Below are 21,113 nucleotides of genomic sequence, written 5' to 3'. Positions count from 1 at the left end.
ACAGTGCACAACATGAAGAGACGGAACACTGGCGGCTTGTCACAATGCCCCCCGATGACATCACAATAGCGCTGCTGCCTAGAAAACAAGCTGCGCAGAAGAAGTTGTTCTTTGGGTGGGAGGGTGGGCTAGTGGAAGGAGGGGGCAATCTCTTTTTTTCCCGGGTGGTAGGGGGATGACAGGAGAAGGGAAGCGGGTGGTGAGAAAGGTACAGAGGGCAGGGTTTGGGGGCTGGGAAGGAAAGGGAAAAGATTAGGGTTTGGGGATGATGAAAGGGCTTTCTACGGGTAAGGATGGCAAAGGGTGGCAGTGACGGAAAGTCAGGCAACCTGTCCTGTCCGTCTTTTTGTATCGTGAATTGGAAAGACTGCAAGGGGGAGGGGAGTTGCTTGCGCCCTAAAGGAGGAGTTATTCAGATTCATTGCAGTGGGCGGCGGCTGCAAAACGCACCATTCTTCTTGTTTTTGCTCTGCAAAGCAGCCTTTTCAAGGGTTGGCTTGGGTGACAAAATGTCTTGTGTAGGCGTGGGTTTGTCTCCCTCTCGCTCTCTCTCCCTAAGATGTGTCCGGCATAGGCCAGGGTGCCACTCGAGGCCCAAACCAATTCTGGTTATCGCTTCTCGGCCTTTTGGCTAAGATCAAGTGTAGTATCTGTTCTTATCAGTTTAATATCTGATACGTCCCCTATCTGGGGACCATATATTAAATGGATTTTTAGAACAGGGAGATGGAAAAAGAGCTTGCTCTGTCCACTCCACGCATTGACCTGGTATTGCAGTACCTCCAGGAACGGTGCACCCCTTCTTAACCCAGTTTCCAAAAGCAGAACTCGATTCACCTGATTCATATTAGCCCGATTAGCGAATTGAAATGAATTTTTATCTAACACACTTTTTACTTGCTTTATTCATCCAAATAGCAAACTCATCACCACTCAACTTCACCAACTCTGCTATGTCCCGTGCAGTATCTTGTTGTCAGTCTAATCTAGATCATGTGTAATTGAATGGAATAGATCCCTTTTGGACAAAGTGGAGTCAGATGCTGCAGTGACCACAGGTGTGAGAGGATCTACAATTGGCATCTGGTGTTATCTCTCTGCTTCCACTCCAAATAAAGTTACCTGTTGTTACCTGAACGTCAAATACTAAGAATGGGCGGCCTATGAAAGAATTAGTACTTTCATTAAGTATACTAAACCGGCTAATTGGGAATAGACAAACTGTAAAAAGCCCTCTGAGAAAGCCCCTCTCTAACCTTTGTTAGTAAGCTTTTCTGTAGCCTGCCTGTTGATGTATTTTCGGTTTGAACAGTGCACAACATGAAGAGACGGAACACTGGCGGCTTGTCACAATGCCCCCCGATGACATCACAATAGCGCTGCTGCCTAGAAAACAAGCTGCGCAGAAGAAGTTGTTCTTTGGGTGGGAGGGTGGGCTAGTGGAAGGAGGGGGCAATCTCTTTTTTTCCCGGGTGGTAGGGGGATGACAGGAGAAGGGAAGCGGGTGGTGAGAAAGGTACAGAGGGCAGGGTTTGGGGGCTGGGAAGGAAAGGGAAAAGATTAGGGTTTGGGGATGATGAAAGGGCTTTCTACGGGTAAGGATGGCAAAGGGTGGCAGTGACGGAAAGTCAGGCAACCTGTCCTGTCCGTCTTTTTGTATCGTGAATTGGAAAGACTGCAAGGGGGAGGGGAGTTGCTTGCGCCCTAAAGGAGGAGTTATTCAGATTCATTGCAGTGGGCGGCGGCTGCAAAACGCACCATTCTTCTTGTTTTTGCTCTGCAAAGCAGCCTTTTCAAGGGTTGGCTTGGGTGACAAAATGTCTTGTGTAGGCGTGGGTTTGTCTCCCTCTCGCTCTCTCTCCCTAAGATGTGTCCGGCATAGGCCAGGGTGCCACTCGAGGCCCAAACCAATTCTGGTTATCGCTTCTCGGCCTTTTGGCTAAGATCAAGTGTAGTATCTGTTCTTATCAGTTTAATATCTGATACGTCCCCTATCTGGGGACCATATATTAAATGGATTTTTAGAACAGGGAGATGGAAAAAGAGCTTGCTCTGTCCACTCCACGCATTGACCTGGTATTGCAGTACCTCCAGGAACGGTGCACCCCTTCTTAACCCAGTTTCCAAAAGCAGAACTCGATTCACCTGATTCATATTAGCCCGATTAGCGAATTGAAATGAATTTTTATCTAACACACTTTTTACTTGCTTTATTCATCCAAATAGCAAACTCATCACCACTCAACTTCACCAACTCTGCTATGTCCCGTGCAGTATCTTGTTGTCAGTCTAATCTAGATCATGTGTAATTGAATGGAATAGATCCCTTTTGGACAAAGTGGAGTCAGATGCTGCAGTGACCACAGGTGTGAGAGGATCTACAATTGGCATCTGGTGTTATCTCTCTGCTTCCACTCCAAATAAAGTTACCTGTTGTTACCTGAACGTCAAATACTAAGAATGGGCGGCCTATGAAAGAATTAGTACTTTCATTAAGTATACTAAACCGGCTAATTGGGAATAGACAAACTGTAAAAAGCCCTCTGAGAAAGCCCCTCTCTAACCTTTGTTAGTAAGCTTTTCTGTAGCCTGCCTGTTGATGTATTTTCGGTTTGAACAGTGCACAACATGAAGAGACGGAACACTGGCGGCTTGTCACAATGCCCCCCGATGACATCACAATAGCGCTGCTGCCTAGAAAACAAGCTGCGCAGAAGAAGTTGTTCTTTGGGTGGGAGGGTGGGCTAGTGGAAGGAGGGGGCAATCTCTTTTTTTCCCGGGTGGTAGGGGGATGACAGGAGAAGGGAAGCGGGTGGTGAGAAAGGTACAGAGGGCAGGGTTTGGGGGCTGGGAAGGAAAGGGAAAAGATTAGGGTTTGGGGATGATGAAAGGGCTTTCTACGGGTAAGGATGGCAAAGGGTGGCAGTGACGGAAAGTCAGGCAACCTGTCCTGTCCGTCTTTTTGTATCGTGAATTGGAAAGACTGCAAGGGGGAGGGGAGTTGCTTGCGCCCTAAAGGAGGAGTTATTCAGATTCATTGCAGTGGGCGGCGGCTGCAAAACGCACCATTCTTCTTGTTTTTGCTCTGCAAAGCAGCCTTTTCAAGGGTTGGCTTGGGTGACAAAATGTCTTGTGTAGGCGTGGGTTTGTCTCCCTCTCGCTCTCTCTCCCTAAGATGTGTCCGGCATAGGCCAGGGTGCCACTCGAGGCCCAAACCAATTCTGGTTATCGCTTCTCGGCCTTTTGGCTAAGATCAAGTGTAGTATCTGTTCTTATCAGTTTAATATCTGATACGTCCCCTATCTGGGGACCATATATTAAATGGATTTTTAGAACAGGGAGATGGAAAAAGAGCTTGCTCTGTCCACTCCACGCATTGACCTGGTATTGCAGTACCTCCAGGAACGGTGCACCCCTTCTTAACCCAGTTTCCAAAAGCAGAACTCGATTCACCTGATTCATATTAGCCCGATTAGCGAATTGAAATGAATTTTTATCTAACACACTTTTTACTTGCTTTATTCATCCAAATAGCAAACTCATCACCACTCAACTTCACCAACTCTGCTATGTCCCGTGCAGTATCTTGTTGTCAGTCTAATCTAGATCATGTGTAATTGAATGGAATAGATCCCTTTTGGACAAAGTGGAGTCAGATGCTGCAGTGACCACAGGTGTGAGAGGATCTACAATTGGCATCTGGTGTTATCTCTCTGCTTCCACTCCAAATAAAGTTACCTGTTGTTACCTGAACGTCAAATACTAAGAATGGGCGGCCTATGAAAGAATTAGTACTTTCATTAAGTATACTAAACCGGCTAATTGGGAATAGACAAACTGTAAAAAGCCCTCTGAGAAAGCCCCTCTCTAACCTTTGTTAGTAAGCTTTTCTGTAGCCTGCCTGTTGATGTATTTTCGGTTTGAACAGTGCACAACATGAAGAGACGGAACACTGGCGGCTTGTCACAATGCCCCCCGATGACATCACAATAGCGCTGCTGCCTAGAAAACAAGCTGCGCAGAAGAAGTTGTTCTTTGGGTGGGAGGGTGGGCTAGTGGAAGGAGGGGGCAATCTCTTTTTTTCCCGGGTGGTAGGGGGATGACAGGAGAAGGGAAGCGGGTGGTGAGAAAGGTACAGAGGGCAGGGTTTGGGGGCTGGGAAGGAAAGGGAAAAGATTAGGGTTTGGGGATGATGAAAGGGCTTTCTACGGGTAAGGATGGCAAAGGGTGGCAGTGACGGAAAGTCAGGCAACCTGTCCTGTCCGTCTTTTTGTATCGTGAATTGGAAAGACTGCAAGGGGGAGGGGAGTTGCTTGCGCCCTAAAGGAGGAGTTATTCAGATTCATTGCAGTGGGCGGCGGCTGCAAAACGCACCATTCTTCTTGTTTTTGCTCTGCAAAGCAGCCTTTTCAAGGGTTGGCTTGGGTGACAAAATGTCTTGTGTAGGCGTGGGTTTGTCTCCCTCTCGCTCTCTCTCCCTAAGATGTGTCCGGCATAGGCCAGGGTGCCACTCGAGGCCCAAACCAATTCTGGTTATCGCTTCTCGGCCTTTTGGCTAAGATCAAGTGTAGTATCTGTTCTTATCAGTTTAATATCTGATACGTCCCCTATCTGGGGACCATATATTAAATGGATTTTTAGAACAGGGAGATGGAAAAAGAGCTTGCTCTGTCCACTCCACGCATTGACCTGGTATTGCAGTACCTCCAGGAACGGTGCACCCCTTCTTAACCCAGTTTCCAAAAGCAGAACTCGATTCACCTGATTCATATTAGCCCGATTAGCGAATTGAAATGAATTTTTATCTAACACACTTTTTACTTGCTTTATTCATCCAAATAGCAAACTCATCACCACTCAACTTCACCAACTCTGCTATGTCCCGTGCAGTATCTTGTTGTCAGTCTAATCTAGATCATGTGTAATTGAATGGAATAGATCCCTTTTGGACAAAGTGGAGTCAGATGCTGCAGTGACCACAGGTGTGAGAGGATCTACAATTGGCATCTGGTGTTATCTCTCTGCTTCCACTCCAAATAAAGTTACCTGTTGTTACCTGAACGTCAAATACTAAGAATGGGCGGCCTATGAAAGAATTAGTACTTTCATTAAGTATACTAAACCGGCTAATTGGGAATAGACAAACTGTAAAAAGCCCTCTGAGAAAGCCCCTCTCTAACCTTTGTTAGTAAGCTTTTCTGTAGCCTGCCTGTTGATGTATTTTCGGTTTGAACAGTGCACAACATGAAGAGACGGAACACTGGCGGCTTGTCACAATGCCCCCCGATGACATCACAATAGCGCTGCTGCCTAGAAAACAAGCTGCGCAGAAGAAGTTGTTCTTTGGGTGGGAGGGTGGGCTAGTGGAAGGAGGGGGCAATCTCTTTTTTTCCCGGGTGGTAGGGGGATGACAGGAGAAGGGAAGCGGGTGGTGAGAAAGGTACAGAGGGCAGGGTTTGGGGGCTGGGAAGGAAAGGGAAAAGATTAGGGTTTGGGGATGATGAAAGGGCTTTCTACGGGTAAGGATGGCAAAGGGTGGCAGTGACGGAAAGTCAGGCAACCTGTCCTGTCCGTCTTTTTGTATCGTGAATTGGAAAGACTGCAAGGGGGAGGGGAGTTGCTTGCGCCCTAAAGGAGGAGTTTTTCAGATTCATTGCAGTGGGCGGCGGCTGCAAAACGCACCATTCTTCTTGTTTTTGCTCTGCAAAGCAGCCTTTTCAAGGGTTGGCTTGGGTGACAAAATGTCTTGTGTAGGCGTGGGTTTGTCTCCCTCTCGCTCTCTCTCCCTAAGATGTGTCCGGCATAGGCCAGGGTGCCACTCGAGGCCCAAACCAATTCTGGTTATCGCTTCTCGGCCTTTTGGCTAAGATCAAGTGTAGTATCTGTTCTTATCAGTTTAATATCTGATACGTCCCCTATCTGGGGACCATATATTAAATGGATTTTTAGAACAGGGAGATGGAAAAAGAGCTTGCTCTGTCCACTCCACGCATTGACCTGGTATTGCAGTACCTCCAGGAACGGTGCACCCCTTCTTAACCCAGTTTCCAAAAGCAGAACTCGATTCACCTGATTCATATTAGCCCGATTAGCGAATTGAAATGAATTTTTATCTAACACACTTTTTACTTGCTTTATTCATCCAAATAGCAAACTCATCACCACTCAACTTCACCAACTCTGCTATGTCCCGTGCAGTATCTTGTTGTCAGTCTAATCTAGATCATGTGTAATTGAATGGAATAGATCCCTTTTGGACAAAGTGGAGTCAGATGCTGCAGTGACCACAGGTGTGAGAGGATCTACAATTGGCATCTGGTGTTATCTCTCTGCTTCCACTCCAAATAAAGTTACCTGTTGTTACCTGAACGTCAAATACTAAGAATGGGCGGCCTATGAAAGAATTAGTACTTTCATTAAGTATACTAAACCGGCTAATTGGGAATAGACAAACTGTAAAAAGCCCTCTGAGAAAGCCCCTCTCTAACCTTTGTTAGTAAGCTTTTCTGTAGCCTGCCTGTTGATGTATTTTCGGTTTGAACAGTGCACAACATGAAGAGACGGAACACTGGCGGCTTGTCACAATGCCCCCCGATGACATCACAATAGCGCTGCTGCCTAGAAAACAAGCTGCGCAGAAGAAGTTGTTCTTTGGGTGGGAGGGTGGGCTAGTGGAAGGAGGGGGCAATCTCTTTTTTTCCCGGGTGGTAGGGGGATGACAGGAGAAGGGAAGCGGGTGGTGAGAAAGGTACAGAGGGCAGGGTTTGGGGGCTGGGAAGGAAAGGGAAAAGATTAGGGTTTGGGGATGATGAAAGGGCTTTCTACGGGTAAGGATGGCAAAGGGTGGCAGTGACGGAAAGTCAGGCAACCTGTCCTGTCCGTCTTTTTGTATCGTGAATTGGAAAGACTGCAAGGGGGAGGGGAGTTGCTTGCGCCCTAAAGGAGGAGTTATTCAGATTCATTGCAGTGGGCGGCGGCTGCAAAACGCACCATTCTTCTTGTTTTTGCTCTGCAAAGCAGCCTTTTCAAGGGTTGGCTTGGGTGACAAAATGTCTTGTGTAGGCGTGGGTTTGTCTCCCTCTCGCTCTCTCTCCCTAAGATGTGTCCGGCATAGGCCAGGGTGCCACTCGAGGCCCAAACCAATTCTGGTTATCGCTTCTCGGCCTTTTGGCTAAGATCAAGTGTAGTATCTGTTCTTATCAGTTTAATATCTGATACGTCCCCTATCTGGGGACCATATATTAAATGGATTTTTAGAACAGGGAGATGGAAAAAGAGCTTGCTCTGTCCACTCCACGCATTGACCTGGTATTGCAGTACCTCCAGGAACGGTGCACCCCTTCTTAACCCAGTTTCCAAAAGCAGAACTCGATTCACCTGATTCATATTAGCCCGATTAGCGAATTGAAATGAATTTTTATCTAACACACTTTTTACTTGCTTTATTCATCCAAATAGCAAACTCATCACCACTCAACTTCACCAACTCTGCTATGTCCCGTGCAGTATCTTGTTGTCAGTCTAATCTAGATCATGTGTAATTGAATGGAATAGATCCCTTTTGGACAAAGTGGAGTCAGATGCTGCAGTGACCACAGGTGTGAGAGGATCTACAATTGGCATCTGGTGTTATCTCTCTGCTTCCACTCCAAATAAAGTTACCTGTTGTTACCTGAACGTCAAATACTAAGAATGGGCGGCCTATGAAAGAATTAGTACTTTCATTAAGTATACTAAACCGGCTAATTGGGAATAGACAAACTGTAAAAAGCCCTCTGAGAAAGCCCCTCTCTAACCTTTGTTAGTAAGCTTTTCTGTAGCCTGCCTGTTGATGTATTTTCGGTTTGAACAGTGCACAACATGAAGAGACGGAACACTGGCGGCTTGTCACAATGCCCCCCGATGACATCACAATAGCGCTGCTGCCTAGAAAACAAGCTGCGCAGAAGAAGTTGTTCTTTGGGTGGGAGGGTGGGCTAGTGGAAGGAGGGGGCAATCTCTTTTTTTCCCGGGTGGTAGGGGGATGACAGGAGAAGGGAAGCGGGTGGTGAGAAAGGTACAGAGGGCAGGGTTTGGGGGCTGGGAAGGAAAGGGAAAAGATTAGGGTTTGGGGATGATGAAAGGGCTTTCTACGGGTAAGGATGGCAAAGGGTGGCAGTGACGGAAAGTCAGGCAACCTGTCCTGTCCGTCTTTTTGTATCGTGAATTGGAAAGACTGCAAGGGGGAGGGGAGTTGCTTGCGCCCTAAAGGAGGAGTTTTTCAGATTCATTGCAGTGGGCGGCGGCTGCAAAACGCACCATTCTTCTTGTTTTTGCTCTGCAAAGCAGCCTTTTCAAGGGTTGGCTTGGGTGACAAAATGTCTTGTGTAGGCGTGGGTTTGTCTCCCTCTCGCTCTCTCTCCCTAAGATGTGTCCGGCATAGGCCAGGGTGCCACTCGAGGCCCAAACCAATTCTGGTTATCGCTTCTCGGCCTTTTGGCTAAGATCAAGTGTAGTATCTGTTCTTATCAGTTTAATATCTGATACGTCCCCTATCTGGGGACCATATATTAAATGGATTTTTAGAACAGGGAGATGGAAAAAGAGCTTGCTCTGTCCACTCCACGCATTGACCTGGTATTGCAGTACCTCCAGGAACGGTGCACCCCTTCTTAACCCAGTTTCCAAAAGCAGAACTCGATTCACCTGATTCATATTAGCCCGATTAGCGAATTGAAATGAATTTTTATCTAACACACTTTTTACTTGCTTTATTCATCCAAATAGCAAACTCATCACCACTCAACTTCACCAACTCTGCTATGTCCCGTGCAGTATCTTGTTGTCAGTCTAATCTAGATCATGTGTAATTGAATGGAATAGATCCCTTTTGGACAAAGTGGAGTCAGATGCTGCAGTGACCACAGGTGTGAGAGGATCTACAATTGGCATCTGGTGTTATCTCTCTGCTTCCACTCCAAATAAAGTTACCTGTTGTTACCTGAACGTCAAATACTAAGAATGGGCGGCCTATGAAAGAATTAGTACTTTCATTAAGTATACTAAACCGGCTAATTGGGAATAGACAAACTGTAAAAAGCCCTCTGAGAAAGCCCCTCTCTAACCTTTGTTAGTAAGCTTTTCTGTAGCCTGCCTGTTGATGTATTTTCGGTTTGAACAGTGCACAACATGAAGAGACGGAACACTGGCGGCTTGTCACAATGCCCCCCGATGACATCACAATAGCGCTGCTGCCTAGAAAACAAGCTGCGCAGAAGAAGTTGTTCTTTGGGTGGGAGGGTGGGCTAGTGGAAGGAGGGGGCAATCTCTTTTTTTCCCGGGTGGTAGGGGGATGACAGGAGAAGGGAAGCGGGTGGTGAGAAAGGTACAGAGGGCAGGGTTTGGGGGCTGGGAAGGAAAGGGAAAAGATTAGGGTTTGGGGATGATGAAAGGGCTTTCTACGGGTAAGGATGGCAAAGGGTGGCAGTGACGGAAAGTCAGGCAACCTGTCCTGTCCGTCTTTTTGTATCGTGAATTGGAAAGACTGCAAGGGGGAGGGGAGTTGCTTGCGCCCTAAAGGAGGAGTTATTCAGATTCATTGCAGTGGGCGGCGGCTGCAAAACGCACCATTCTTCTTGTTTTTGCTCTGCAAAGCAGCCTTTTCAAGGGTTGGCTTGGGTGACAAAATGTCTTGTGTAGGCGTGGGTTTGTCTCCCTCTCGCTCTCTCTCCCTAAGATGTGTCCGGCATAGGCCAGGGTGCCACTCGAGGCCCAAACCAATTCTGGTTATCGCTTCTCGGCCTTTTGGCTAAGATCAAGTGTAGTATCTGTTCTTATCAGTTTAATATCTGATACGTCCCCTATCTGGGGACCATATATTAAATGGATTTTTAGAACAGGGAGATGGAAAAAGAGCTTGCTCTGTCCACTCCACGCATTGACCTGGTATTGCAGTACCTCCAGGAACGGTGCACCCCTTCTTAACCCAGTTTCCAAAAGCAGAACTCGATTCACCTGATTCATATTAGCCCGATTAGCGAATTGAAATGAATTTTTATCTAACACACTTTTTACTTGCTTTATTCATCCAAATAGCAAACTCATCACCACTCAACTTCACCAACTCTGCTATGTCCCGTGCAGTATCTTGTTGTCAGTCTAATCTAGATCATGTGTAATTGAATGGAATAGATCCCTTTTGGACAAAGTGGAGTCAGATGCTGCAGTGACCACAGGTGTGAGAGGATCTACAATTGGCATCTGGTGTTATCTCTCTGCTTCCACTCCAAATAAAGTTACCTGTTGTTACCTGAACGTCAAATACTAAGAATGGGCGGCCTATGAAAGAATTAGTACTTTCATTAAGTATACTAAACCGGCTAATTGGGAATAGACAAACTGTAAAAAGCCCTCTGAGAAAGCCCCTCTCTAACCTTTGTTAGTAAGCTTTTCTGTAGCCTGCCTGTTGATGTATTTTCGGTTTGAACAGTGCACAACATGAAGAGACGGAACACTGGCGGCTTGTCACAATGCCCCCCGATGACATCACAATAGCGCTGCTGCCTAGAAAACAAGCTGCGCAGAAGAAGTTGTTCTTTGGGTGGGAGGGTGGGCTAGTGGAAGGAGGGGGCAATCTCTTTTTTTCCCGGGTGGTAGGGGGATGACAGGAGAAGGGAAGCGGGTGGTGAGAAAGGTACAGAGGGCAGGGTTTGGGGGCTGGGAAGGAAAGGGAAAAGATTAGGGTTTGGGGATGATGAAAGGGCTTTCTACGGGTAAGGATGGCAAAGGGTGGCAGTGACGGAAAGTCAGGCAACCTGTCCTGTCCGTCTTTTTGTATCGTGAATTGGAAAGACTGCAAGGGGGAGGGGAGTTGCTTGCGCCCTAAAGGAGGAGTTTTTCAGATTCATTGCAGTGGGCGGCGGCTGCAAAACGCACCATTCTTCTTGTTTTTGCTCTGCAAAGCAGCCTTTTCAAGGGTTGGCTTGGGTGACAAAATGTCTTGTGTAGGCGTGGGTTTGTCTCCCTCTCGCTCTCTCTCCCTAAGATGTGTCCGGCATAGGCCAGGGTTCCACTCGAGGCCCAAACCAATTCTGGTTATCGCTTCTCGGCCTTTTGGCTAAGATCAAGTGTAGTATCTGTTCTTATCAGTTTAATATCTGATACGTCCCCTATCTGGGGACCATATATTAAATGGATTTTTAGAACAGGGAGATGGAAAAAGAGCTTGCTCTGTCCACTCCACGCATTGACCTGGTATTGCAGTACCTCCAGGAACGGTGCACCCCTTCTTAACCCAGTTTCCAAAAGCAGAACTCGATTCACCTGATTCATATTAGCCCGATTAGCGAATTGAAATGAATTTTTATCTAACACACTTTTTACTTGCTTTATTCATCCAAATAGCAAACTCATCACCACTCAACTTCACCAACTCTGCTATGTCCCGTGCAGTATCTTGTTGTCAGTCTAATCTAGATCATGTGTAATTGAATGGAATAGATCCCTTTTGGACAAAGTGGAGTCAGATGCTGCAGTGACCACAGGTGTGAGAGGATCTACAATTGGCATCTGGTGTTATCTCTCTGCTTCCACTCCAAATAAAGTTACCTGTTGTTACCTGAACGTCAAATACTAAGAATGGGCGGCCTATGAAAGAATTAGTACTTTCATTAAGTATACTAAACCGGCTAATTGGGAATAGACAAACTGTAAAAAGCCCTCTGAGAAAGCCCCTCTCTAACCTTTGTTAGTAAGCTTTTCTGTAGCCTGCCTGTTGATGTATTTTCGGTTTGAACAGTGCACAACATGAAGAGACGGAACACTGGCGGCTTGTCACAATGCCCCCCGATGACATCACAATAGCGCTGCTGCCTAGAAAACAAGCTGCGCAGAAGAAGTTGTTCTTTGGGTGGGAGGGTGGGCTAGTGGAAGGAGGGGGCAATCTCTTTTTTTCCCGGGTGGTAGGGGGATGACAGGAGAAGGGAAGCGGGTGGTGAGAAAGGTACAGAGGGCAGGGTTTGGGGGCTGGGAAGGAAAGGGAAAAGATTAGGGTTTGGGGATGATGAAAGGGCTTTCTACGGGTAAGGATGGCAAAGGGTGGCAGTGACGGAAAGTCAGGCAACCTGTCCTGTCCGTCTTTTTGTATCGTGAATTGGAAAGACTGCAAGGGGGAGGGGAGTTGCTTGCGCCCTAAAGGAGGAGTTTTTCAGATTCATTGCAGTGGGCGGCGGCTGCAAAACGCACCATTCTTCTTGTTTTTGCTCTGCAAAGCAGCCTTTTCAAGGGTTGGCTTGGGTGACAAAATGTCTTGTGTAGGCGTGGGTTTGTCTCCCTCTCGCTCTCTCTCCCTAAGATGTGTCCGGCATAGGCCAGGGTGCCACTCGAGGCCCAAACCAATTCTGGTTATCGCTTCTCGGCCTTTTGGCTAAGATCAAGTGTAGTATCTGTTCTTATCAGTTTAATATCTGATACGTCCCCTATCTGGGGACCATATATTAAATGGATTTTTAGAACAGGGAGATGGAAAAAGAGCTTGCTCTGTCCACTCCACGCATTGACCTGGTATTGCAGTACCTCCAGGAACGGTGCACCCCTTCTTAACCCAGTTTCCAAAAGCAGAACTCGATTCACCTGATTCATATTAGCCCGATTAGCGAATTGAAATGAATTTTTATCTAACACACTTTTTACTTGCTTTATTCATCCAAATAGCAAACTCATCACCACTCAACTTCACCAACTCTGCTATGTCCCGTGCAGTATCTTGTTGTCAGTCTAATCTAGATCATGTGTAATTGAATGGAATAGATCCCTTTTGGACAAAGTGGAGTCAGATGCTGCAGTGACCACAGGTGTGAGAGGATCTACAATTGGCATCTGGTGTTATCTCTCTACTTCCACTCCAAATAAAGTTACCTGTTGTTACCTGAACGTCAAATACTAAGAATGGGCGGCCTATGAAAGAATTAGTACTTTCATTAAGTATACTAAACCGGCTAATTGGGAATAGACAAACTGTAAAAAGCCCTCTGAGAAAGCCCCTCTCTAACCTTTGTTAGTAAGCTTTTCTGTAGCCTGCCTGTTGATGTATTTTCGGTTTGAACAGTGCACAACATGAAGAGACGGAACACTGGCGGCTTGTCACAATGCCCCCCGATGACATCACAATAGCGCTGCTGCCTAGAAAACAAGCTGCGCAGAAGAAGTTGTTCTTTGGGTGGGAGGGTGGGCTAGTGGAAGGAGGGGGCAATCTCTTTTTTTCCCGGGTGGTAGGGGGATGACAGGAGAAGGGAAGCGGGTGGTGAGAAAGGTACAGAGGGCAGGGTTTGGGGGCTGGGAAGGAAAGGGAAAAGATTAGGGTTTGGGGATGATGAAAGGGCTTTCTACGGGTAAGGATGGCAAAGGGTGGCAGTGACGGAAAGTCAGGCAACCTGTCCTGTCCGTCTTTTTGTATCGTGAATTGGAAAGACTGCAAGGGGGAGGGGAGTTGCTTGCGCCCTAAAGGAGGAGTTTTTCAGATTCATTGCAGTGGGCGGCGGCTGCAAAACGCACCATTCTTCTTGTTTTTGCTCTGCAAAGCAGCCTTTTCAAGGGTTGGCTTGGGTGACAAAATGTCTTGTGTAGGCGTGGGTTTGTCTCCCTCTCGCTCTCTCTCCCTAAGATGTGTCCGGCATAGGCCAGGGTGCCACTCGAGGCCCAAACCAATTCTGGTTATCGCTTCTCGGCCTTTTGGCTAAGATCAAGTGTAGTATCTGTTCTTATCAGTTTAATATCTGATACGTCCCCTATCTGGGGACCATATATTAAATGGATTTTTAGAACAGGGAGATGGAAAAAGAGCTTGCTCTGTCCACTCCACGCATTGACCTGGTATTGCAGTACCTCCAGGAACGGTGCACCCCTTCTTAACCCAGTTTCCAAAAGCAGAACTCGATTCACCTGATTCATATTAGCCCGATTAGCGAATTGAAATGAATTTTTATCTAACACACTTTTTACTTGCTTTATTCATCCAAATAGCAAACTCATCACCACTCAACTTCACCAACTCTGCTATGTCCCGTGCAGTATCTTGTTGTCAGTCTAATCTAGATCATGTGTAATTGAATGGAATAGATCCCTTTTGGACAAAGTGGAGTCAGATGCTGCAGTGACCACAGGTGTGAGAGGATCTACAATTGGCATCTGGTGTTATCTCTCTGCTTCCACTCCAAATAAAGTTACCTGTTGTTACCTGAACGTCAAATACTAAGAATGGGCGGCCTATGAAAGAATTAGTACTTTCATTAAGTATACTAAACCGGCTAATTGGGAATAGACAAACTGTAAAAAGCCCTCTGAGAAAGCCCCTCTCTAACCTTTGTTAGTAAGCTTTTCTGTAGCCTGCCTGTTGATGTATTTTCGGTTTGAACAGTGCACAACATGAAGAGACGGAACACTGGCGGCTTGTCACAATGCCCCCCGATGACATCACAATAGCGCTGCTGCCTAGAAAACAAGCTGCGCAGAAGAAGTTGTTCTTTGGGTGGGAGGGTGGGCTAGTGGAAGGAGGGGGCAATCTCTTTTTTTCCCGGGTGGTAGGGGGATGACAGGAGAAGGGAAGCGGGTGGTGAGAAAGGTACAGAGGGCAGGGTTTGGGGGCTGGGAAGGAAAGGGAAAAGATTAGGGTTTGGGGATGATGAAAGGGCTTTCTACGGGTAAGGATGGCAAAGGGTGGCAGTGACGGAAAGTCAGGCAACCTGTCCTGTCCGTCTTTTTGTATCGTGAATTGGAAAGACTGCAAGGGGGAGGGGAGTTGCTTGCGCCCTAAAGGAGGAGTTTTTCAGATTCATTGCAGTGGGCGGCGGCTGCAAAACGCACCATTCTTCTTGTTTTTGCTCTGCAAAGCAGCCTTTTCAAGGGTTGGCTTGGGTGACAAAATGTCTTGTGTAGGCGTGGGTTTGTCTCCCTCTCGCTCTCTCTCCCTAAGATGTGTCCGGCATAGGCCAGGGTGCCACTCGAGGCCCAAACCAATTCTGGTTATCGCTTCTCGGCCTTTTGGCTAAGATCAAGTGTAGTATCTGTTCTTATCAGTTTAATATCTGATACGTCCCCTATCTGGGGACCATATATTAAATGGATTTTTAGAACAGGGAGATGGAAAAAGAGCTTGCTCTGTCCACTCCACGCATTGACCTGGTATTGCAGTACCTCCAGGAACGGTGCACCCCTTCTTAACCCAGTTTCCAAAAGCAGAACTCGATTCACCTGATTCATATTAGCCCGATTAGCGAATTGAAATGAATTTTTATCTAACACACTTTTTACTTGCTTTATTCATCCAAATAGCAAACTCATCACCACTCAACTTCACCAACTCTGCTATGTCCCGTGCAGTATCTTGTTGTCAGTCTAATCTAGATCATGTGTAATTGAATGGAATAGATCCCTTTTGGACAAAGTGGAGTCAGATGCTGCAGTGACCACAGGTGTGAGAGGATCTACAATTGGCATCTGGTGTTATCTCTCTGCTTCCACTCCAAATAAAGTTACCTGTTGTTACCTGAACGTCAAATACTAAGAATGGGCGGCCTATGAAAGAATTAGTACTTTCATTAAGTATACTAAACCGGCTAATTGGGAATAGACAAACTGTAAAAAGCCCTCTGAGAAAGCCCCTCTCTAACCTTTGTTAGTAAGCTTTTCTGTAGCCTGCCTGTTGATGTATTTTCGGTTTGAACAGTGCACAACATGAAGAGACGGAACACTGGCGGCTTGTCACAATGCCCCCCGATGACATCACAATAGCGCTGCTGCCTAGAAAACAAGCTGCGCAGAAGAAGTTGTTCTTTGGGTGGGAGGGTGGGCTAGTGGAAGGAGGGGGCAATCTCTTTTTTTCCCGGGTGGTAGGGGGATGACAGGAGAAGGGAAGCGGGTGGTGAGAAAGGTACAGAGGGCAGGGTTTGGGGGCTGGGAAGGAAAGGGAAAAGATTAGGGTTTGGGGATGATGAAAGGGCTTTCTACGGGTAAGGATGGCAAAGGGTGGCAGTGACGGAAAGTCAGGCAACCTGTCCTGTCCGTCTTTTTGTATCGTGAATTGGAAAGACTGCAAGGGGGAGGGGAGTTGCTTGCGCCCTAAAGGAGGAGTTATTCAGATTCATTGCAGTGGGCGGCGGCTGCAAAACGCACCATTCTTCTTGTTTTTGCTCTGCAAAGCAGCCTTTTCAAGGGTTGGCTTGGGTGACAAAATGTCTTGTGTAGGCGTGGGTTTGTCTCCCTCTCGCTCTCTCTCCCTAAGATGTGTCCGGCATAGGCCAGGGTGCCACTCGAGGCCCAAACCAATTCTGGTTATCGCTTCTCGGCCTTTTGGCTAAGATCAAGTGTAGTATCTGTTCTTATCAGTTTAATATCTGATACGTCCCCTATCTGGGGACCATATATTAAATGGATTTTTAGAACAGGGAGATGGAAAAAGAGCTTGCTCTGTCCACTCCACGCATTGACCTGGTATTGCAGTACCTCCAGGAACGGTGCACCCCTTCTTAACCCAGTTTCCAAAAGCAGAACTCGATTCACCTGATTCATATTAGCCCGATTAGCGAATTGAAATGAATTTTTATCTAACACACTTTTTACTTGCTTTATTCATCCAAATAGCAAATTCATCACCACTCAACTTCACCAACTCTGCTATGTCCCGTGCAGTATCTTGTTGTCAGTCTAATCTAGATCATGTGTAATTGAATGGAATAGATCCCTTTTGGACAAAGTGGAGTCAGATGCTGCAGTGACCACAGGTGTGAGAGGATCTACAATTGGCATCTGGTGTTATCTCTCTGCTTCCACTCCAAATAAAGTTACCTGTTGTTACCTGAACGTCAAATACTAAGAATGGGCGGCCTATGAAAGAATTAGTACTTTCATTAAGTATACTAAACCGGCTAATTGGGAATAGACAAACTGTAAAAAGCCCTCTGAGAAAGCCCCTCTCTAACCTTTGTTAGTAAGCTTTTCTGTAGCCTGCCTGTTGATGTATTTTCGGTTTGAACAGTGCACAACATGAAGAGACGGAACACTGGCGGCTTGTCACAATGCCCCCCGATGACATCACAATAGCGCTGCTGCCTAGAAAACAAGCTGCGCAGAAGAAGTTGTTCTTTGGGTGGGAGGGTGGGCTAGTGGAAGGAGGGGGCAATCTCTTTTTTTCCCGGGTGGTAGGGGGATGACAGGAGAAGGGAAGCGGGTGGTGAGAAAGGTACAGAGGGCAGGGTTTGGGGGCTGGGAAGGAAAGGGAAAAGATTAGGGTTTGGGGATGATGAAAGGGCTTTCTACGGGTAAGGATGGCAAAGGGTGGCAGTGACGGAAAGTCAGGCAACCTGTCCTGTCCGTCTTTTTGTATCGTGAATTGGAAAGACTGCAAGGGGGAGGGGAGTTGCTTGCGCCCTAAAGGAGGAGTTATTCAGATTCATTGCAGTGGGCGGCGGCTGCAAAACGCACCATTCTTCTTGTTTTTGCTCTGCAAAGCAGCCTTTTCAAGGGTTGGCTTGGGTGACAAAATGTCTTGTGTAGGCGTGGGTTTGTCTCCCTCTCGCTCTCTCTCCCTAAGATGTGTCCGGCATAGGCCAGGGTGCCACTCGAGGCCCAAACCAATTCTGGTTATCGCTTCTCGGCCTTTTGGCTAAGATCAAGTGTAGTATCTGTTCTTATCAGTTTAATATCTGATACGTCCCCTATCTGGGGACCATATATTAAATGGATTTTTAGAACAGGGAGATGGAAAAAGAGCTTGCTCTGTCCACTCCACGCATTGACCTGGTATTGCAGTACCTCCAGGAACGGTGCACCCCTTCTTAACCCAGTTTCCAAAAGCAGAACTCGATTCACCTGATTCATATTAGCCCGATTAGCGAATTGAAATGAATTTTTATCTAACACACTTTTTACTTGCTTTATTCATCCAAATAGCAAACTCATCACCACTCAACTTCACCAACTCTGCTATGTCCCGTGCAGTATCTTGTTGTCAGTCTAATCTAGATCATGTGTAATTGAATGGAATAGATCCCTTTTGGACAAAGTGGAGTCAGATGCTGCAGTGACCACAGGTGTGAGAGGATCTACAATTGGCATCTGGTGTTATCTCTCTGCTTCCACTCCAAATAAAGTTACCTGTTGTTACCTGAACGTCAAATACTAAGAATGGGCGGCCTATGAAAGAATTAGTACTTTCATTAAGTATACTAAACCGGCTAATTGGGAATAGACAAACTGTAAAAAGCCCTCTGAGAAAGCCCCTCTCTAACCTTTGTTAGTAAGCTTTTCTGTAGCCTGCCTGTTGATGTATTTTCGGTTTGAACAGTGCACAACATGAAGAGACGGAACACTGGCGGCTTGTCACAATGCCCCCCGATGACATCACAATAGCGCTGCTGCCTAGAAAACAAGCTGCGCAGAAGAAGTTGTTCTTTGGGTGGGAGGGTGGGCTAGTGGAAGGAGGGGGCAATCTCTTTTTTTCCCGGGTGGTAGGGGGATGACAGGAGAAGGGAAGCGGGTGGTGAGAAAGGTACAGAGGGCAGGGTTTGGGGGCTGGGAAGGAAAGGGAAAAGATTAGGGTTTGGGGATGATGAAAGGGCTTTCTACGGGTAAGGATGGCAAAGGCTGGCAGTGACGGAAAGTCAGGCAACCTGTCCTGTCCGTCTTTTTGTATCGTGAATTGGAAAGACTGCAAGGGGGAGGGGAGTTGCTTGCGCCCTAAAGGAGGAGTTTTTCAGATTCATTGCAGTGGGCGGCGGCTGCAAAACGCACCATTCTTCTTGTTTTTGCTCTGCAAAGCAGCCTTTTCAAGGGTTGGCTTGGGTGACAAAATGTCTTGTGTAGGCGTGGGTTTGTCTCCCTCTCGCTCTCTCTCCCTAAGATGTGTCCGGCATAGGCCAGGGTGCCACTCGAGGCCCAAACCAATTCTGGTTATCGCTTCTCGGCCTTTTGGCTAAGATCAAGTGTAGTATCTGTTCTTATCAGTTTAATATCTGATACGTCCCCTATCTGGGGACCATATATTAAATGGATTTTTAGAACAGGGAGATGGAAAAAGAGCTTGCTCTGTCCACTCCACGCATTGACCTGGTATTGCAGTACCTCCAGGAACGGTGCACCCCTTCTTAACCCAGTTTCCAAAAGCAGAACTCGATTCACCTGATTCATATTAGCCCGATTAGCGAATTGAAATGAATTTTTATCTAACACACTTTTTACTTGCTTTATTCATCCAAATAGCAAACTCATCACCACTCAACTTCACCAACTCTGCTATGTCCCGTGCAGTATCTTGTTGTCAGTCTAATCTAGATCATGTGTAATTGAATGGAATAGATCCCTTTTGGACAAAGTGGAGTCAGATGCTGCAGTGACCACAGGTGTGAGAGGATCTACAATTGGCATCTGGTGTTATCTCTCTGCTTCCACTCCAAATAAAGTTACCTGTTGTTACCTGAACGTCAAATACTAAGAATGGGCGGCCTATGAAAGAATTAGTACTTTCATTAAGTATACTAAACCGGCTAATTGGGAATAGACAAACTGTAAAAAGCCCTCTGAGAAAGCCCCTCTCTAACCTTTGTTAGTAAGCTTTTCTGTAGCCTGCCTGTTGATGTATTTTCGGTTTGAACAGTGCACAACATGAAGAGACGGAACACTGGCGGCTTGTCACAATGCCCCCCGATGACATCACAATAGCGCTGCTGCCTAGAAAACAAGCTGCGCAGAAGAAGTTGTTCTTTGGGTGGGAGGGTGGGCTAGTGGAAGGAGGGGGCAATCTCTTTTTTTCCCGGGTGGTAGGGGGATGACAGGAGAAGGGAAGCGGGTGGTGAGAAAGGTACAGAGGGCAGGGTTTGGGGGCTGGGAAGGAAAGGGAAAAGATTAGGGTTTGGGGATGATGAAAGGGCTTTCTACGGGTAAGGATGGCAAAGGGTGGCAGTGACGGAAAGTCAGGCAACCTGTCCTGTCCGTCTTTTTGTATCGTGAATTGGAAAGACTGCAAGGGGGAGGGGAGTTGCTTGCGCCCTAAAGGAGGAGTTATTCAGATTCATTGCAGTGGGCGGCGGCTGCAAAACGCACCATTCTTCTTGTTTTTGCTCTGCAAAGCAGCCTTTTCAAGGGTTGGCTTGGGTGACAAAATGTCTTGTGTAGGCGTGGGTTTGTCTCCCTCTCGCTCTCTCTCCCTAAGATGTGTCCGGCATAGGCCAGGGTGCCACTCGAGGCCCAAACCAATTCTGGTTATCGCTTCTCGGCCTTTTGGCTAAGATCAAGTGTAGTATCTGTTCTTATCAGTTTAATATCTGATACGTCCCCTATCTGGGGACCATATATTAAATGGATTTTTAGAACAGGGAGATGGAAAAAGAGCTTGCTCTGTCCACTCCACGCATTGACCTGGTATTGCAGTACCTCCAGGAACGGTGCACCCCTTCTTAACCCAGTTTCCAAAAGCAGAACTCGATTCACCTGATTCATATTAGCCCGATTAGCGAATTGAAATGAATTTTTATCTAACACACTTTTTACTTGCTTTATTCATCCAAATAGCAAACTCATCACCACTCAACTTCACCAACTCTGCTATGTCCCGTGCAGTATCTTGTTGTCAGTCTAATCTAGATCATGTGTAATTGAATGGAATAGATCCCTTTTGGACAAAGTGGAGTCAGATGCTGCAGTGACCACAGGTGTGAGAGGATCTACAATTGGCATCTGGTGTTATCTCTCTGCTTCCACTCCAAATAAAGTTACCTGTTGTTACCTGAACGTCAAATACTAAGAATGGGCGGCCTATGAAAGAATTAGTACTTTCATTAAGTATACTAAACCGGCTAATTGGGAATAGACAAACTGTAAAAAGCCCTCTGAGAAAGCCCCTCTCTAACCTTTGTTAGTAAGCTTTTCTGTAGCCTGCCTGTTGATGTATTTTCGGTTTGAACAGTGCACAACATGAAGAGACGGAACACTGGCGGCTTGTCACAATGCCCCCCGATGACATCACAATAGCGCTGCTGCCTAGAAAACAAGCTGCGCAGAAGAAGTTGTTCTTTGGGTGGGAGGGTGGGCTAGTGGAAGGAGGGGGCAATCTCTTTTTTTCCCGGGTGGTAGGGGGATGACAGGAG

General features: G+C 46.8%; 16 non-coding genes across 16 annotated transcripts; all 16 read left to right on the top strand.

Annotated features, from left to right (window-relative positions):
- The first annotated feature begins 611 nt into the window (after nucleotides 1-611).
- LOC142259950 (U2 spliceosomal RNA) lies at nucleotides 612-802 on the top strand. The gene has a single exon (XR_012728293.1). It is a non-coding gene; the product is annotated as a U2 spliceosomal RNA (small nuclear RNA).
- Nucleotides 803-1,919: 1,117 nt separating this feature from the next.
- LOC142259949 (U2 spliceosomal RNA) lies at nucleotides 1,920-2,110 on the top strand. Its single transcript, XR_012728292.1, has one exon. It is a non-coding gene; the product is annotated as a U2 spliceosomal RNA (small nuclear RNA).
- Nucleotides 2,111-3,227: 1,117 nt separating this feature from the next.
- LOC142259948 (U2 spliceosomal RNA) lies at nucleotides 3,228-3,418 on the top strand. Its single transcript, XR_012728291.1, has one exon. It is a non-coding gene; the product is annotated as a U2 spliceosomal RNA (small nuclear RNA).
- Nucleotides 3,419-4,535: 1,117 nt separating this feature from the next.
- LOC142259947 (U2 spliceosomal RNA) lies at nucleotides 4,536-4,726 on the top strand. The gene has a single exon (XR_012728290.1). It is a non-coding gene; the product is annotated as a U2 spliceosomal RNA (small nuclear RNA).
- A 1,117-nt stretch (nucleotides 4,727-5,843) lies between these two features.
- On the top strand, nucleotides 5,844-6,034 carry LOC142259946 (U2 spliceosomal RNA). The gene has a single exon (XR_012728289.1). It is a non-coding gene; the product is annotated as a U2 spliceosomal RNA (small nuclear RNA).
- A 1,117-nt stretch (nucleotides 6,035-7,151) lies between these two features.
- LOC142259945 (U2 spliceosomal RNA) lies at nucleotides 7,152-7,342 on the top strand. Its single transcript, XR_012728288.1, has one exon. It is a non-coding gene; the product is annotated as a U2 spliceosomal RNA (small nuclear RNA).
- Nucleotides 7,343-8,459: 1,117 nt separating this feature from the next.
- Nucleotides 8,460-8,650, top strand: LOC142259944 (U2 spliceosomal RNA). Its single transcript, XR_012728287.1, has one exon. It is a non-coding gene; the product is annotated as a U2 spliceosomal RNA (small nuclear RNA).
- Nucleotides 8,651-9,767: 1,117 nt separating this feature from the next.
- LOC142259943 (U2 spliceosomal RNA) lies at nucleotides 9,768-9,958 on the top strand. The gene has a single exon (XR_012728286.1). It is a non-coding gene; the product is annotated as a U2 spliceosomal RNA (small nuclear RNA).
- Nucleotides 9,959-11,075: 1,117 nt separating this feature from the next.
- Nucleotides 11,076-11,266, top strand: LOC142259940 (U2 spliceosomal RNA). The gene has a single exon (XR_012728284.1). It is a non-coding gene; the product is annotated as a U2 spliceosomal RNA (small nuclear RNA).
- Nucleotides 11,267-12,383: 1,117 nt separating this feature from the next.
- Nucleotides 12,384-12,574, top strand: LOC142259939 (U2 spliceosomal RNA). Its single transcript, XR_012728283.1, has one exon. It is a non-coding gene; the product is annotated as a U2 spliceosomal RNA (small nuclear RNA).
- Nucleotides 12,575-13,691: 1,117 nt separating this feature from the next.
- LOC142259938 (U2 spliceosomal RNA) lies at nucleotides 13,692-13,882 on the top strand. The gene has a single exon (XR_012728282.1). It is a non-coding gene; the product is annotated as a U2 spliceosomal RNA (small nuclear RNA).
- Nucleotides 13,883-14,999: 1,117 nt separating this feature from the next.
- LOC142259937 (U2 spliceosomal RNA) lies at nucleotides 15,000-15,190 on the top strand. Its single transcript, XR_012728281.1, has one exon. It is a non-coding gene; the product is annotated as a U2 spliceosomal RNA (small nuclear RNA).
- A 1,117-nt stretch (nucleotides 15,191-16,307) lies between these two features.
- Nucleotides 16,308-16,498, top strand: LOC142259936 (U2 spliceosomal RNA). Its single transcript, XR_012728280.1, has one exon. It is a non-coding gene; the product is annotated as a U2 spliceosomal RNA (small nuclear RNA).
- A 1,117-nt stretch (nucleotides 16,499-17,615) lies between these two features.
- On the top strand, nucleotides 17,616-17,806 carry LOC142259934 (U2 spliceosomal RNA). The gene has a single exon (XR_012728279.1). It is a non-coding gene; the product is annotated as a U2 spliceosomal RNA (small nuclear RNA).
- Nucleotides 17,807-18,923: 1,117 nt separating this feature from the next.
- Nucleotides 18,924-19,114, top strand: LOC142259933 (U2 spliceosomal RNA). Its single transcript, XR_012728278.1, has one exon. It is a non-coding gene; the product is annotated as a U2 spliceosomal RNA (small nuclear RNA).
- Nucleotides 19,115-20,231: 1,117 nt separating this feature from the next.
- On the top strand, nucleotides 20,232-20,422 carry LOC142259932 (U2 spliceosomal RNA). Its single transcript, XR_012728277.1, has one exon. It is a non-coding gene; the product is annotated as a U2 spliceosomal RNA (small nuclear RNA).
- The last annotated feature ends 691 nt before the right edge of the window (nucleotides 20,423-21,113 follow it).

This window comes from Anomaloglossus baeobatrachus (assembly GCF_048569485.1).
Source record: "Anomaloglossus baeobatrachus isolate aAnoBae1 chromosome 9 unlocalized genomic scaffold, aAnoBae1.hap1 SUPER_9_unloc_5, whole genome shotgun sequence".
NCBI classification, from domain to species: Eukaryota; Metazoa; Chordata; class Amphibia; order Anura; family Aromobatidae; genus Anomaloglossus; species Anomaloglossus baeobatrachus.
The sequence above is the reverse complement of the archived record's forward strand: the minus strand, read 5'-3'. Positions and strand labels throughout refer to the sequence as shown.